This window comes from Pipistrellus hanaki (assembly GCF_964339955.1).
Source record: "Pipistrellus hanaki genome assembly, chromosome: 11".
Lineage (NCBI taxonomy): Eukaryota > Metazoa > Chordata > Mammalia > Chiroptera > Vespertilionidae > Pipistrellus > Pipistrellus hanaki.
The window spans coordinates 36,909,045-36,923,645 of NC_140513.1; the positions used below are offsets into that span (position 1 = coordinate 36,909,045).

Below are 14,601 nucleotides of genomic sequence, written 5' to 3' on the forward strand. Positions count from 1 at the left end.
AAACAAAAAGTAATCAGATGGTGCAAGGTCAGGACTATATGGTGGATGTGGCAAAACATCCCAACCAAGCTCCATTAATTTTTGCCGAGTGACCAAAGATGTGTGTGGCCTTGCATTGTCATGATGGAATACAACACCTTTTCGATTTGTCAATTCGGGCCGCTTTTCTTCAACTGCATTGTTTAATTTCATTAGTTGTTCAATGTAGACATCAGAATTGATCGTTCGGTTGGGTGGTAAGAGTTCAAAGTAGACAATTCCTTTGTAATCCCACCAAACTGATAACAAAACCTTCTTTTGATGAATATCAGCTTTTGATGTTGTTTGAGTTGGTTCACCTGGCCTGCTCCACGATCTTTTCCGCTTGATATTGTTGTAAACAACCCATTTTTCATCGCCAGTTATCAGTCGTTTTAAAAATGGATCATTTTCATTACGTTTCTTTAGCAAATCACAGCTGCTAATGCGTTGCGTTAACTGTGATTCTTTCAGTTCCTGAGGAACCCATGTATCGAGTTTTTGAACATAGCCAAGTTGTTTTAAGTGATTTTCAATGCATGTATGTGATACATGAAGCTTCTCTGCAATCTCACGTGTTGTACTGTGACAGTCCGAATTGATTATTGCTTTGATTAGGGCGTCATCAACTTCAACTGGACGACCAGAGCGTTTTTCATCTTTGAGTGAAAAATCACCAGAACAAAATTTGGCAAACCAATTTTGACACTGCCGTTCTTTTAAGGCTTCGTCACCATAAACAGCACATAACTTTTTATGAGCTTGCGATGCGTTTTTCCCTTTGCGGAAATAAAAAAGCAAAATATGACGAAAATGTTCCTTTTGATTTTCCATTTTTCAACGAACGCCAAACGAAAACTACAAAACAGATCAAAAAACTTTTTTTACTGATTAACAGCTGAATAGCCAACTATCAAATAACAAAATGTGTTTTACATTTGTACTACGTCTGCAAACCTAAAAATTCAACTGAAGCCATATATGTGTGAAACCAGCAATTACTTAGTTGCCGACCCAAATAGATCCTTGACATTTAGAGTATTTGAACAATAAACCGGAACTATAAATTAAAATGATTAGTGGACTAGTTAGTAACTATAATGGAACAGGTACCATAAGAAATTCCTCACCTGATGCAAATGAGTTCTGGTAACATCACTGGTGATTCACTTTTATCCTTCATGAAATCTTACAAAATACTGTATGATGTTTCCATTAAATTGTGCATAAGTCTGAACTCTCCCACAGCATTCAGGTTCAGGCTAGGCTACATTTTGTTTTCTTCTTTTTCCTCTTTTTCTCATAGGGATCTCAGGTACTTACTTATATGTTAGGTTTAGAAAAGTCAGTGAAAATACTTTTTCAAGACTGTCATTTTTTTTTATAATACTTCCTAAATTCACAATTATGCTTTCAAAGAAATCAATATATCTTGAAGCAGGATGATTATCTAATCTAAACATTTGAAAAAATTCCTGTCTATATTTTGGGCACCTATCGTAAGTATGTATTGAACTAATTAATCAGTTACTAAGTAGTGAATTGATATAATTACAAATCAATCTTGACATGTAGACCAGCCTTCTAAGATCCCGTTTATTTTGTCAGCTGAGGAGGGAAAAGATAATTTCTCAAAAATTTGTTTTTCTATTTGTAAGTTGGGTAATGGAAATGGAATGGAATCTTTCTACACAGTAACACTCTGATGAAATATGGAATATGTCCGTGTACTTTTTAAACAATTTGAACACCTGTAAGAAACATATAATCTTATTTTGTTTTGTTTTTGTGGTTACCAGTAGCATAAACCCAGATAAATTGCTTTATATATTTGAATTTGTAATGCCCTGGCAAACCTATTACAGCAATGGTAAAAGGGTGCTTGTGGAAGTATTAAGGAAAAAAAATTAGAAAAAGACTTTTTCCAAAATTCTAGTTGTAACTCAGAAGGCAAATGAAACTCCCAAATATAAAAAAGAAAAGAAAATTACTAATCATGTGTCAATATTGCTGTGAATAATCTGTTAGAACCCATACACACACACATACCGTATTTTCCGGCGTATAAGACAACCCCCTAATTTTACAGTTAAAACACAGGTTTAGGCCTATATTCGCAGTATAAGACTATCCCCCCCCCCGCCCCCTTCCGAGGCAACACCAGTTCTTTTTTTAATAGACCGCCTCTCTGACTCTGGCCAATCTGAGCAGGCTTTTTACTAGAACACAGTGTAGCTTCGGGTACAGAACATGTACACTGTGTTCTAGTAAGAAGCCTGCTCAGATTGGCCAGAGTCAGAGAGGCGGTCTATTAAAAAAAGAACTGGTGTTGCCTCGGAAGCGGGGGGTAGTCTTATACAGCAAATATAGGCCTAAACCTGTGTTTTAACTGTAAAATTAGGGGGTCGTCTTATACGCAGGAAAATACAGTAAAAATAATGCTAAGAGCATTTGTGGAAATAAAAATTATCATATATGTTACTATTAACGGCTCAGGGATAATCATGGGTTAAATACTTTATGTGCTTCAAATGCCACGTACAACTCCCAAAAAACGCCTAAGAAATGACTCACCACTTGCTGTTTCTACAAGATGATGACTCATAAGCTCCACTTTACAGAGAGAGCACAGAAAGTAAAGAAAAAAAGATAGTTAAAGGCAATCACTGTACGTTACATTTTCACATTACATTTATTTCTACTCCTTTAATGTAGACCTGATAGTGAAGAGAAAACAAATCAGTAAGACAACATACAGAGCCTCTCACACATTTTGTATCTTCACAAAGGAAGCGTCCTTGCATCAGACAGCAAAGCATCTGATTTTAATAAGGCTTCTTCCCCACCCCTTTGGTTTAGGCTCTATCTAAGTACTTTTTGCGTAGAGGAAGGAGATGTGTATTCAAAATATTCAAAACCTGCATTTCACTGAAACCCCAAAGTCTCTTCACACACCTATTCACAGACAATAAAGTCATTGGTTTAGTTTGTATTTCTAATATTAAAGAATCAGGTGAAAGCATTTTAAGAAACACTAAATGGTTTTCCCTTTACCTCTAGACATGTTAAATAATTACCCCATTCACACATATACACACATACACACCGAATTACTGGGAGTATTATAATTATCATTATTATTTTTATTTTTGCTCAGTTATTCCCAACATTACATAGAGAAATATATTTTTTTTTAAATCAATGAAGTTAATGAAATGGTCAAGTGGATAGCAAAGGCCAAAGGAAGGAACTTCATCTTAGCACATCAGGGGAGGGAGGGGATTAAGAGTAGGACAGATTAACATTTTGATAAATTATCTTGTTTCCTTGACATGAACTCAGTACAGAAGAAGGAAAGATTTCACCCTGTCCACCAAAGGAGTAAACAAAGATTGGAATTCCCTGATACTAGAATTTATTTTATTTTATTTTATTTTTACCTCTATGGATTTGGGGAGAAAAATAGAAGTTTCCTATTCAGTTGGGGCCCAGTAAGACATTTTTTTGCTCTATGGTATTTAATTATATAACTGCTCTGTAGTATTTAATTATATAACTATTAGAGGCCCAGTTCATGCACTGGGGGGGGGGGGGGGGGTTTCCCTCAGCCTGGCCTGTGCCCTCTCATAGTCCAGGACCCCTTGGGGGTGTCTGCCTGCCAACTTAGGGGCAGTCAGACATCCCCTAGGAATCATTAGTGCTGCCTCGGAGGTGGGGGAGGCGCCTGTCACCGATGCTGCATTCGCCAGCCATGAGCCCAGCTTCTGACTGAGCAGCACTCCCCCTGTGGGAGAACACTGACCACCAGGAGGCAGCTCCTGCCTTGAGCATCTGCCCCCTGATGGTCAGTGTGCATCATAGCAACCAGTCATTCTGCTGTTCGGTTGATTTGCATATTAGGGCTTTATTATATAGGCTACAACAATTTTTAATTCATTTTTTTCTAATCAAATACTAGAAATGTTTCTAATTTCTAGTGATTACAAAGCTATGCTGCTACAAACATTCTTACACATATCTTCTGCTAGCTTTCATGGGATATATACATACATTCAGCTTTAGTCAAGATTGCCAGTTAGTTTTCTAACGTTGTACCAAGTTATACTCTAAAGCAGCTGTACATGAGAAATCCAGTTATTCCTTATCCTTCCCAATATTTGGTATTACCTTTTTCATTTTAACAATTCTGGTGGAATAATTGTCTTTTTCCAGCGACCAATGAAGTTGAGTACCTTTATACATATATGTTGGCCATTGGATTTTTTCTGTTTTGGATTGTCAGTGTAAGATTTTTACCATTTGTCTAATGTATCACCTGCTTATTCCTCATTGATATGTAGGAGTCATCTATATGTTCTAGACACTTTGTTCACAATGTTCACAAACAGGAAGAACATTAATTTTTAAAAAAATATTTTAAATTTAAATAAATTTACCTGCACTCACAAACACCATGCACAAAATAATTAGCCAGATTTGAAGAAGTGATGGATCCCAGCAGGAAAATAAGAGCTTTTCAGCTTTGCATACTTTATAACCGTGGTCGGCAAACTGTGGCTAGCAAGTCAAATGCGGCTCTTTGGCCCTTGAGTGTGACTCTTCCACAAAATACCACACCACGGTGTGGGCAAGTCTATTTTGAATAAGTGGCATTAGAAGAAGTTTAAGTTTAAAAAATTTGGCTCTCAAAAGAAATTCCAATCATTGTACTGTTGATATTTTGCTGACCACTGCTCTAGAGCATACTGTCAACTTGAAATTGCTCAAATGCCTCCATGTTAGCATGGTGACAAATGAAGCTGATTTTTCAGGGGCTGATTTCATGGGACATCACCAACTGCCCTGGTCTAGACTCTAGAGACTTTATGCAGGTCCCTGCTACTGACGGTGGTCAGCTGCAATTTAGATGATTGGAATTAAGAACCTTTCCTATTTCTATAGATTTTCTGAAACGTTGTATTCTGCTGCAACCCAAGGATAAAAGAAAAAATGCCAAAAACTCACTCATATTGAACATCCTGCTATTCTCAGAGGATGAGTTTTGAGGTAAGTATTAATTTGATGTATAACTTTGAGGAATATTATACTTCTTCCATCCTAGTGTTATCATTCCAATAGCTACCAAATAAAAACAGCTAACATGCTTGGGCTAAGATCTTATCTCTGTACCTCACTCTTGTGGGTGAGAAATCTTAGAAGAGATAGAAACTCAGATCCAATTATAGCTTAGTGTCTATTCCTGTGTGACTTAGGAAGAGTCAGTAAATGATGTGGTGAGTCAATTATTACACTCCTACCAGCAGAATCACGGCATGATTAGTAATTCCGTGTTTTGCAAGTCTTTTTTTATCCTTGAATACGGTATCTCCATTCTTCTTTATATTTTCTCTTTAAAAAGAAAGAGAGAATTAAGACTGTCACACTGGCTATTGCAATTAATTTTATCCCAATAAATTTCCCAGAAGTTTTGGGGAAAGAAAATTAAGATGTACATTAAGATCAATAGGTCAAGCTCTGCTCTCTAGGTCCAAGGAAAGCAAAATAGCTATTTAAGTCCAAAGTTGTGAAATTTCAAGTTTCACAATGCAAGTTTAATTACCATGCCCTCTGTACACAGATTCTTCTATAACCCTTAATAATTTGTGCTAGCACAGTGATTTTTTCCTTCTGTGTCAACTGACTTGTACCAAAACATTTTGATGAGAAAAAAATATGTATACATCCCATTTAATAAAAGGGTAATATCCAAATTGACCCTAATGGCAGAATGACTAGTTGCTATGATATGCACTGACCACTAGAGGGAAGACGCTCAATGCAAGAGTGGCCCCCTGGTGGTCAGTGTGCTTGTACAGGGGGAGCGCTGCGCTGCTCAGCCAGAAGCCAGCTCATGGCTGGCCAGCACAGTGGCAGTGGCAGAACTCTTTCCCGTCTCTGTGGCAGTGCTAAGGATGTCTGACTAAGAGTTTAGGCCTGCCAGAGGGATGTCTGACTGCCAGCTTAGGCCCAATCCACCAGGAAGCAGGCCTAATCCATCATTTGGACATCCCCTGAGGGGTCCTGGACTGTGAGAGGGGGCAGGCTTGGCTGACGGAGCCCCCTGAGTGCACACATTTTCATGCACTGGGCCTCTAGTCTATATATATAAAAGCCTAAGAGAACAAATGACTGGATGACTGGTTGACTGTTTGCTATGATGCACACTGATCACAAGGGGACAGATGCTCAATGCATTGGATTGGCTCTTGTCTGGATCATGCCTGTGGTAACTGGGCCAAACCTGGCTATCTGACATCCCCCAAGGGGTCCCAGATTGCAAGAGGGCACAGGCCAGGCTGAGGGAACACACTGGTGCACAAATCCATGCACCAGCCCTCTAGTATATACATAAATTTATTTCATGACAATGTTTGAGTAATAGATATTATTTTTTAAAAAGCCCAATGGACATGAACACATTTATTACTATTATGAATATAAAATGGTACAGCCCTTAAGAGATAGCCTAGTAGTTCCTTAGAAATATTAAACTTGCTCTTATGGTACAATCCTGCGATTGCCTTCCTAGCTACTTACTCAAATGAGTTGGCAAACCTACGGCTATACAAAAATCTGCACACAAATGATTACAGCAGCTTTATTTACAATTGGCAAAAAATTGGAAGCAACCGAGATGTTCTTCGAGAAGTAAATGGATAAACAAATTATTGCATATCCATACAATGGGATTTTATTCAACAATAAAAAGAAATGTGCTATCGAACCAGAAAAGGACATAGAGGAATCATACATACTTATTGCTAAGTGGAATAAGGAACTCTGAAAAGGCTATATAATGTACAATTTCAACTATATGACATTCTGGAAAAGGCATATACTAGAGCAATGATTTTCACACAGTATGTCACAGAATTTTTAAAACATGCAACACCTGACTACTTAGATTTTCTAATTAAAAAGGATAACAGCATGAACAACATTAACTGCAGAGTGAAGGAATCAAAATTATACCTATTTTTGTCAGATCAGCAAAAAATAATAATATACCTTTTTTTTAGTGTGCAGGATTTTATTAATTAGTTAATATATATCATGAGATGAAAAGGTTGAGAATTTCTGCTCTAGAACGAATTAAAAGATCAGTGGTTGCTAAAGGTTTGGGGATGGAAGAGGGAATAAATAATTGAAGCACAGGAGACTTTTAGGCAGAAAACTATTTTCTATGATGATATAATGTTATGTACATTATGCATTTGGCAATATCCACAGAACTATCCAATGTGAAGAGTGAGCCATAATATAAACTATGGCATTAATGAATAATAACATATCAATATTGGTTCACCAGTTATAACAAATGAATCACACCAATTCAAAATATTAGTAATAGGGAAATCAGAGGTCAGGGGAAGGGATATGAGAACTCTATACTTTCTATTCAATTTTCCTATAAAAATAATCCCAGTAAACTATATAATTTCTCAGATTGATGGGGTAGGTAATTTGAAAAGTATTATGTAATTGAGCCACATGAGTATTTTAAAGTACAGCATGCTCCCCATTAACATTTTTAACCCTCAAGGGTTCATGGCATGAACAATGAGATCCACATCTCATTGATGTTATTTTCATCCTCTATTTGAACTGATTAAAAATGTAATTTAAAACATTTTTTAAATGGAAACAATTAGAAAAACTGCATCTCCATTTTATACCATATTAAAAATATGTGCTGATAGATCTAAAATTTAAATGAAAATTAATATATGAAACAAGAAAAAAATTTTTAAATGTTCTAGAAATAAGATATATAATCTTTGGGTTGGAGATGGCAATGCATAATTAAAAGATGTATACATATTTAATTGATTTTTTTTTAGAGAGAGGGAGAGATAGAGAGTTAGAAACATCTATGAGAGAGAAATATCAATCCGCTACCTCCTGCACACTCCCCACTGGGGATGTGCCCGCAACCAAGGTACATGCTCTTGACCTGAATCGAACTTGGCACCTTTCAGTCCACAGGCCAACGCTCTATCCACTGAGCTAAGCCAGTTTCGGCGAGAGATACTTTTTTAAATATACACAAATAAAAACCCACGTATAAAAATATAAACAAAATCAGTAGGTTCTCACTAAAAGTTCAAAATTTATTTTTATGCATTAACAAAGGGCTGATCTCTGCGTTATAGCAGAAGCTTTAATAAATTGTTTAGGATATGGGGGGAAGCAAATAACCTGAACACCAACAAAAATGGGTGAAAAATATGAAGACTCAGAGAAGCAAATCCAATGGCCACACAAAAGGAAGAGTTCAACGTTATAGGAGTGAGGAAAGTTTGTTTAAAGAAACAAAGAATATCTCTATCTAGCCAGTGAACTGGTAGTGGCTTTAAATTTTCTATTAACAGCTTAATAGACAAGACTATTAGAAAAAGACACTCTCCTACATTGCTGGTGTTTGATAGTTCTTAACACAATTTGGCAACAACTATGAAAATAAAGTGGATGGAGACATTTCAGTGGGGCAAGAAGAAAACCAAGAGAATGTAACCCTGATGGAGCAACAGGAGAAAAGAATTTCAGGAAGGAAAATGTGAAAATCACAGAGGCTTGCCAAAGCTTTAGATGGCCATTTACAGTAGATGAGGTTTCCTCACAAACCTCAGAAAAAAACAACCCTGACAAGACTTTGATTTTTGACTTGTCTGGCATGCCTGTAGAACTGTGGATAAAGCTCACCAACAAATCCCTTGGTGTGCAGGTCCAGTACTGCTTGCAGTGAGAAAAAAAAATTAATCTCAGCAATGGAGAGTCAAGACGGATTTGCTTGGCACTATTTTGGATAAAGAATAGATGCACAGTTGGATAACCCTTTCAGTGATGTTGGTCTCATAATGTTCTGAAGTGTTTATTATTATGAAGAGTTTTTAAGATAGTTTGCTCAGAGTATATGGTTATCTCTGCTTTTGCAAGACCAGATGCAACCAGGGTTTTGAACAACGCACCACAATTTTTATGAGTTCATAATGATAAGTTGCAATTTGAGACCAATTTTGAAAATACAATGATCTGAAATGTCTTGCAATGCCGTAACTATACAATAATTGTGACTACTGTGTAGCTAGAATATAAAGTGATCCTATTAATTTTTTTAAATATATATATATATGTGTGTGTGTATATATATATATATGTGTGTGTGTGTATGTATGTATATATATATATATATATATATATATATATATATATATATGTTATTGATTTTGTACAGAGAGGAAGGGAGAGAGATAGAGAGTTAGAAACATCGATGAGAGAGAGTCATCGATCAGCTGCCTCTTGCACACCCCCCACCGGGGATATGCCCGCAACCAAGGTACATGCCCTTGACCGGAATCGAACCCGGGTCCCCTCAGTCCCCAAGCCGATGCTCTATCCATTGAGCCAAACCGGTTTCGGCTAACTTTTTTTAGATGTTTCATATTTGTTATACACTATTCCAAATGTGGAAGGTCATTAAACTATCATAAAATAAGCATCAAAATGTAAGCAAAAAAAAAAAAAAAAAGAAAAAAAAATAAAGAAAGAAAAGGGGGGCGTGGGGGAGAAAGCAACATGTTTTATAAGCAAGATCAAGTGTAAGCTCAAAGCCAAACATGCAAATTCTAACATTTCCCCTAAATCTGCTACGTAACTAGGTGTCTTTTGGAGAGAATAAAATAAGCAAAATATGAAAAGGAAGCAATTCTAAATTCTCCATGTGATAGCTGGGTTCACAAGAACCCCAAGAAACTCAAATTTAGCCAATGGGTTTACAGGGGCAACCCAGAGAATTAGAGATCCTTTAGGCTTCATCAGCAGCTCTTCCTCATATTTTAAACTATATCCTGTTACCTATAAGGTTTTGCATTTTTAAGAGGCTGGGGCAGGTGCTTGCAATACGCACATTTCAGTTTAATTTCCATCTGGCTGAACAAGAAGTCAGCTGCCTGGAGCTAGGTTATATTTGCTCTGGACACAGGTAAATTTGTTTAAAGTACTCTAAGTGTAAAGAGAAAAAAAAAAGGCTTAGTTTGAGAAAGAGGGTGCACATAAAAACTCTTTGGGATTAGAAATGATGGGTTAGGCAAATATTCTTTGTAGCATTTGATATTTGCAATATGGAAATGAATGCAGATCAAAACTATCTCATGGACTTTTTTAAATGCAGTGTTTCTTAAACTTCCTTTAAACTGAAACATCTAAGTTACATTTTTATGCAGCTTGATTGTACTAAGTTTAATGTCACTCTGAGATTTTTTTTTTTTAAAATCTCTATAGATGTGGGTTTTTTGAAAACAAGTACGGCATTGAATAGAACTATTATACACTCAAGGCCATGAAAGAGACTGAGGAAATGAAGAATTTATTTTGTGAAGAAACTTGCTTTGCGGAAGGAGTTACCAATTTCAGGATGTCTAACTGCGGTTTCATGAAACATGACTTTAAAGTTTGCCTCAGAGTGAGGAAGAGGAAGAGGAAGCAGAAGAGGGAGCTCTGCAGAATCTAAGTAAAGGGAAGACACCACCGTTCATTTTTTTTGAAATAGCTGTATTTTTACCCTGGGCAGTTCCGCTTTAACATAGCAGATGCTTAAAAGTGACATGTGAACTCAAACAACAACAACCAACAACAATAACAAAAAACACAGAAAGCTTTTTTTTTTTTTTTTTTTTTTTAAATTACTACTCATTTCACTTTAAGGAGAAGTGGTAGAAAAGCCACAGATTTCCCCAGTGGAAGGCACTCAGAGCTGCTAAAATACTTGTATCTTGAAGATGCTGCAATTCTTATTAAATTACAGTGAAGCTATTTCAGCTCTCCTAAACATGTTAGTCTTTTTTTTCTGAGAAGATTTTTAAGACTGATGTCTAGGGCAAGGCATTCTTTGACTTTGAACTGCTCTTGATTGAAATCTATTCATAGTTTACAATCCATCTCAAAAGCCAATCCTCTATGGAGTGTTCCCCAAAGTGTGGTACGCATACCCCCAGGGGTACGGGAAGAGTTTGGTGGGGGTACGCGTTGCACCAGAGTTTGGTGGGGATATGCACTGCACCGTGCTTAGCTGCGCCTAATTCTACGTTCTCATGAGTACGAGGGGTACTCAGCGTTACGAAAATTATAGAAGGGGTACACATATGTCAAAAGTTTGAGAAACACTGTTCTACAGCAATATTTTCAGTCAGGGTGCTGCCAGCATTTTTATACATGCAATATCTACTTAGTCAGGGGGGCACTGCCCTCTTTCCCCTTAGATTGTCAAATAAAAAATAAATGACAGAAGGCAGCACAACAATAGTTGTCTGGAGTGAATGAATTGAAACTATACCTATTTTTTCAGATTGGCAAAACATATATTTTTGGGTGTCCTGCAGGATTTTAGCAATTAGTTGAAGTGTGCTATGACATAAAAAGGTTGAAAATTGTGGCTCTCTTGTAGTTTCCATAATCCTTAGTATCTAGTGGGAAAGTTTTAAAATTAATGATCTTGTTCAACGTCTATTTCCCGATTAAAATATGATTTCCATGACCACACAGAAAAAAGAAAAGAAAGAAAGAAAATGGCGGCTCTCCAGCATAACTTCAAGTCTCTACAGAAAGGGGTGTGGCTTCTCTAGAAAGCAAACAGCGCATTGGTTGGATCTGGAACACAGATTCAGGTAACTTGAATTTTAATACACCTGTTTTTATATTGTCTCTCTCCCCTTCCTCTACTAGACACTTTAGGATGCATTCTTATACCCAAACTGTCCAAGAGCTTTGCACATTGTAAGGGCATGCACACACAAAACAAAACATTTCTTCAATTATTTAGCATAATGATTCAGCTCTAACCAGTCTCTATGTGTTAGCTCTCCTTAAAAATGTTAGCAATCCTAAGTGCTATTCTAGGCACTGGAGAACTCAGTGAAAAACAGGGCAAGAAATCTACCACCTTCACAGAATCTACATTCTAAGGATGCTAGTAGTTATGATATGTCAAATAATCTACTCTGAAAAGAAAGCTTACTTTTTTTTTTTCCTCCTGATGTTATTTCTAAATAGTCTACTCTTAAATAATACAGGCTTTCATTCCTACTTAAAAAAATTTTTATAACCCTCACCCAAGGATATTTAGAGACATTGATTTTTAGAGACAGTGGATGAAGGGGAGGGAGGGAGGAAGAGAGAGAGAGAGAGAGAGAGAGAGAGAGAGAGAGAGAGAGAGAGAGAGAGAGAGAGCGCTACATGGATATGAGACACATCAATTGGCTACCTCCTGCATACACCCGGACCCAAGCTGGGGATCAATCCTGAAATCCAGTTATGTGCCCTTGTTTGGGAATCAAACTTGAGACCCTTATTTGTGGGATTAGTGGGGTGGAGAGAGATGCTCTAACCATTTAGCAACACTGGCTAGAGCAAAACCACTATTTCTAACTGATCAGTTTAAGCAACTATAGTATGATGCTCATTAAGAGCCTCTTGCCTTATCCTTCAACTGAAATATTATTTTGCAGGTTCAGGGAGAAACTCTCCCATAGTATCATTTCTGTGGAAAAACACAGAACACCTTTTCACATAGTAAGACTATCTGAGTTTAATCTCTTGCCTTAATGTAGAAAACAAACAAACAAACAAACAAACAAACAAAAAACCAAGAAACTAAAAATGGGACGATAACAATGGTCAAATATTTTGTTTTGTATTTTTTCTTCTCATCCACTGTTAAGAGCTAAGACCATGATGACTTGCCCCTTCCTCTCTCATTCTCTGCCTTTGTCTTCACATGTATCCTGAGCCTAACAAGTCCAATTTCTCTACCAATTCTCAAGTAATCTTGAGTCCTCTGGTGCATATTTGCTCATCCTGCTCCCAGTAAAGACACTTCCCCTTTCTTCTTAAATCTTTGCATCCATTAAAGTCCAGTTACAACTGTACTATATACTCCTTAACTTTCAATTCAGTCTTTTAAATAATTGACCATATTCTTATTTGTATTAATACTTAATAGTTCCATAGTCTTAGAAACTCCTTTTAGAGCATCCACTGTGTTTTAATGTCTAATTTAAACCTAAAAAAATCCACCTCCATTTTTCTATTGATAAAAATAAGATGAAGCTCACAGAATTTCAGACATTTTTTTTTCCTTAAAGGAAAAGTGAATTAAGCGATAATATTTGAACTCATGTCAGTTTAACACTATAAATGACACATCTATCTACCCCATAGACTGGGGTCAATATATAGTAAGTGTTTAGATTAATTGCTATTCACACATTCTTAGTCATAATCAGAAGAAAAATTAGAAGCTTATAGTTATGACTTAAGAGGTTGTGTATGCTGAACTCCTTTTTAATGAATTAGTGTGAATGTATAGTGACTTATGAGGTTGTCTGTGTAATTATATGTTTGATATCTATCTCCCCGAACAAACTGTAAGAATATTGATTTATTTCTTATTAGTTCCATTTCCTAACATAGTGCCTGGCACATTGGAGGTACTTAATAATACTTGTTAAATGAATAATGATTGATAAGATATCTCTAACAGAATGAGCTCATTTGTTCAAGAAATCATACAGGATAGTCTGACCGATCCTCCACCATTGGGAAAGCTGACAATGTTCTCTTACAGTAATTCAGAGGAAATCTACTAGGAGTGCTTGCAAATGATAAAGGTGAGCTGATACTGACCTGTTACACAAGCCCTGTGATTGAGCGACAGATATGGAAACTATATCTGTGAAATTAATTCTAGTTCCAGTTTCAGCATTCTATCTTTTTCCTCCCTTTCACCTTAAAATGAAATCCTTCACTGATAATTAATGAGAGGGTGACAATAATGAAGACTGGCTTTCTTGCTTAATAACCCATTGTAGACATGCTATTAACTAACATAATTTGGAGTTGCCAGAATGGTTTTTAGAATGAATTCATTGTAAGGAAAAATAAGTATTATTTGACTATAATTTAAAAAAAAAATAGGTCTGGGAGGTGTGGGTGGGGTAGATGGAGAGGAACATATTAAAAGTGAAGGAAGAAAATAAAAGATAAGAGAAGCACTGTTAACACTGCCTGACTTTGGTAAGTTCCTGAGCAAATAAATACTTTATGAGGGACCAGTGTGGAACTCTGAAATTAAATGACTGAGGAGAGTATTCAGTCCTTCTTGGTAAATCTGATTTAACACTCTTCGTTTCTTTAATGCTGTGGCTACAGTTGATATAATGTATCTCTTCAATCAGTCAACAGTCTTGATTCATGATTCTGACACATAAAACTTTGCAGGGCCTACATGGGCATGATGTGATGGTATTTATTTATGGTCGACTAGCTGGCTCCTTATGATTTAAGACTGATATTGAACAGATCCCACCTCCTAGTGTATTCAGCAACGTATTGAGATTCCTGAGGCAAGGTGAGCTTTCCTCAGAAAGGCAAATGGAAGCCAAGGCAGGCAAAGAGGGATGTCAGCAGCCCCATGCTAGTCATTGAAAACAGAGTATAAGCAGCTGTCATGCTCCAAGATTTTCACAGTGAGTGAGCTACCTTGCAGTA

General features: G+C 36.7%; 1 long non-coding RNA gene across 1 annotated transcript in view; it reads right to left on the reverse strand.

Annotated features, from left to right (window-relative positions):
* The window catches only part of LOC311630502, a 760,408-nt gene that overhangs the window by 266,193 nt on the left and 479,614 nt on the right, over positions 1-14,601 (reverse strand). The gene's annotated exons all lie outside the window — the stretch shown is intronic.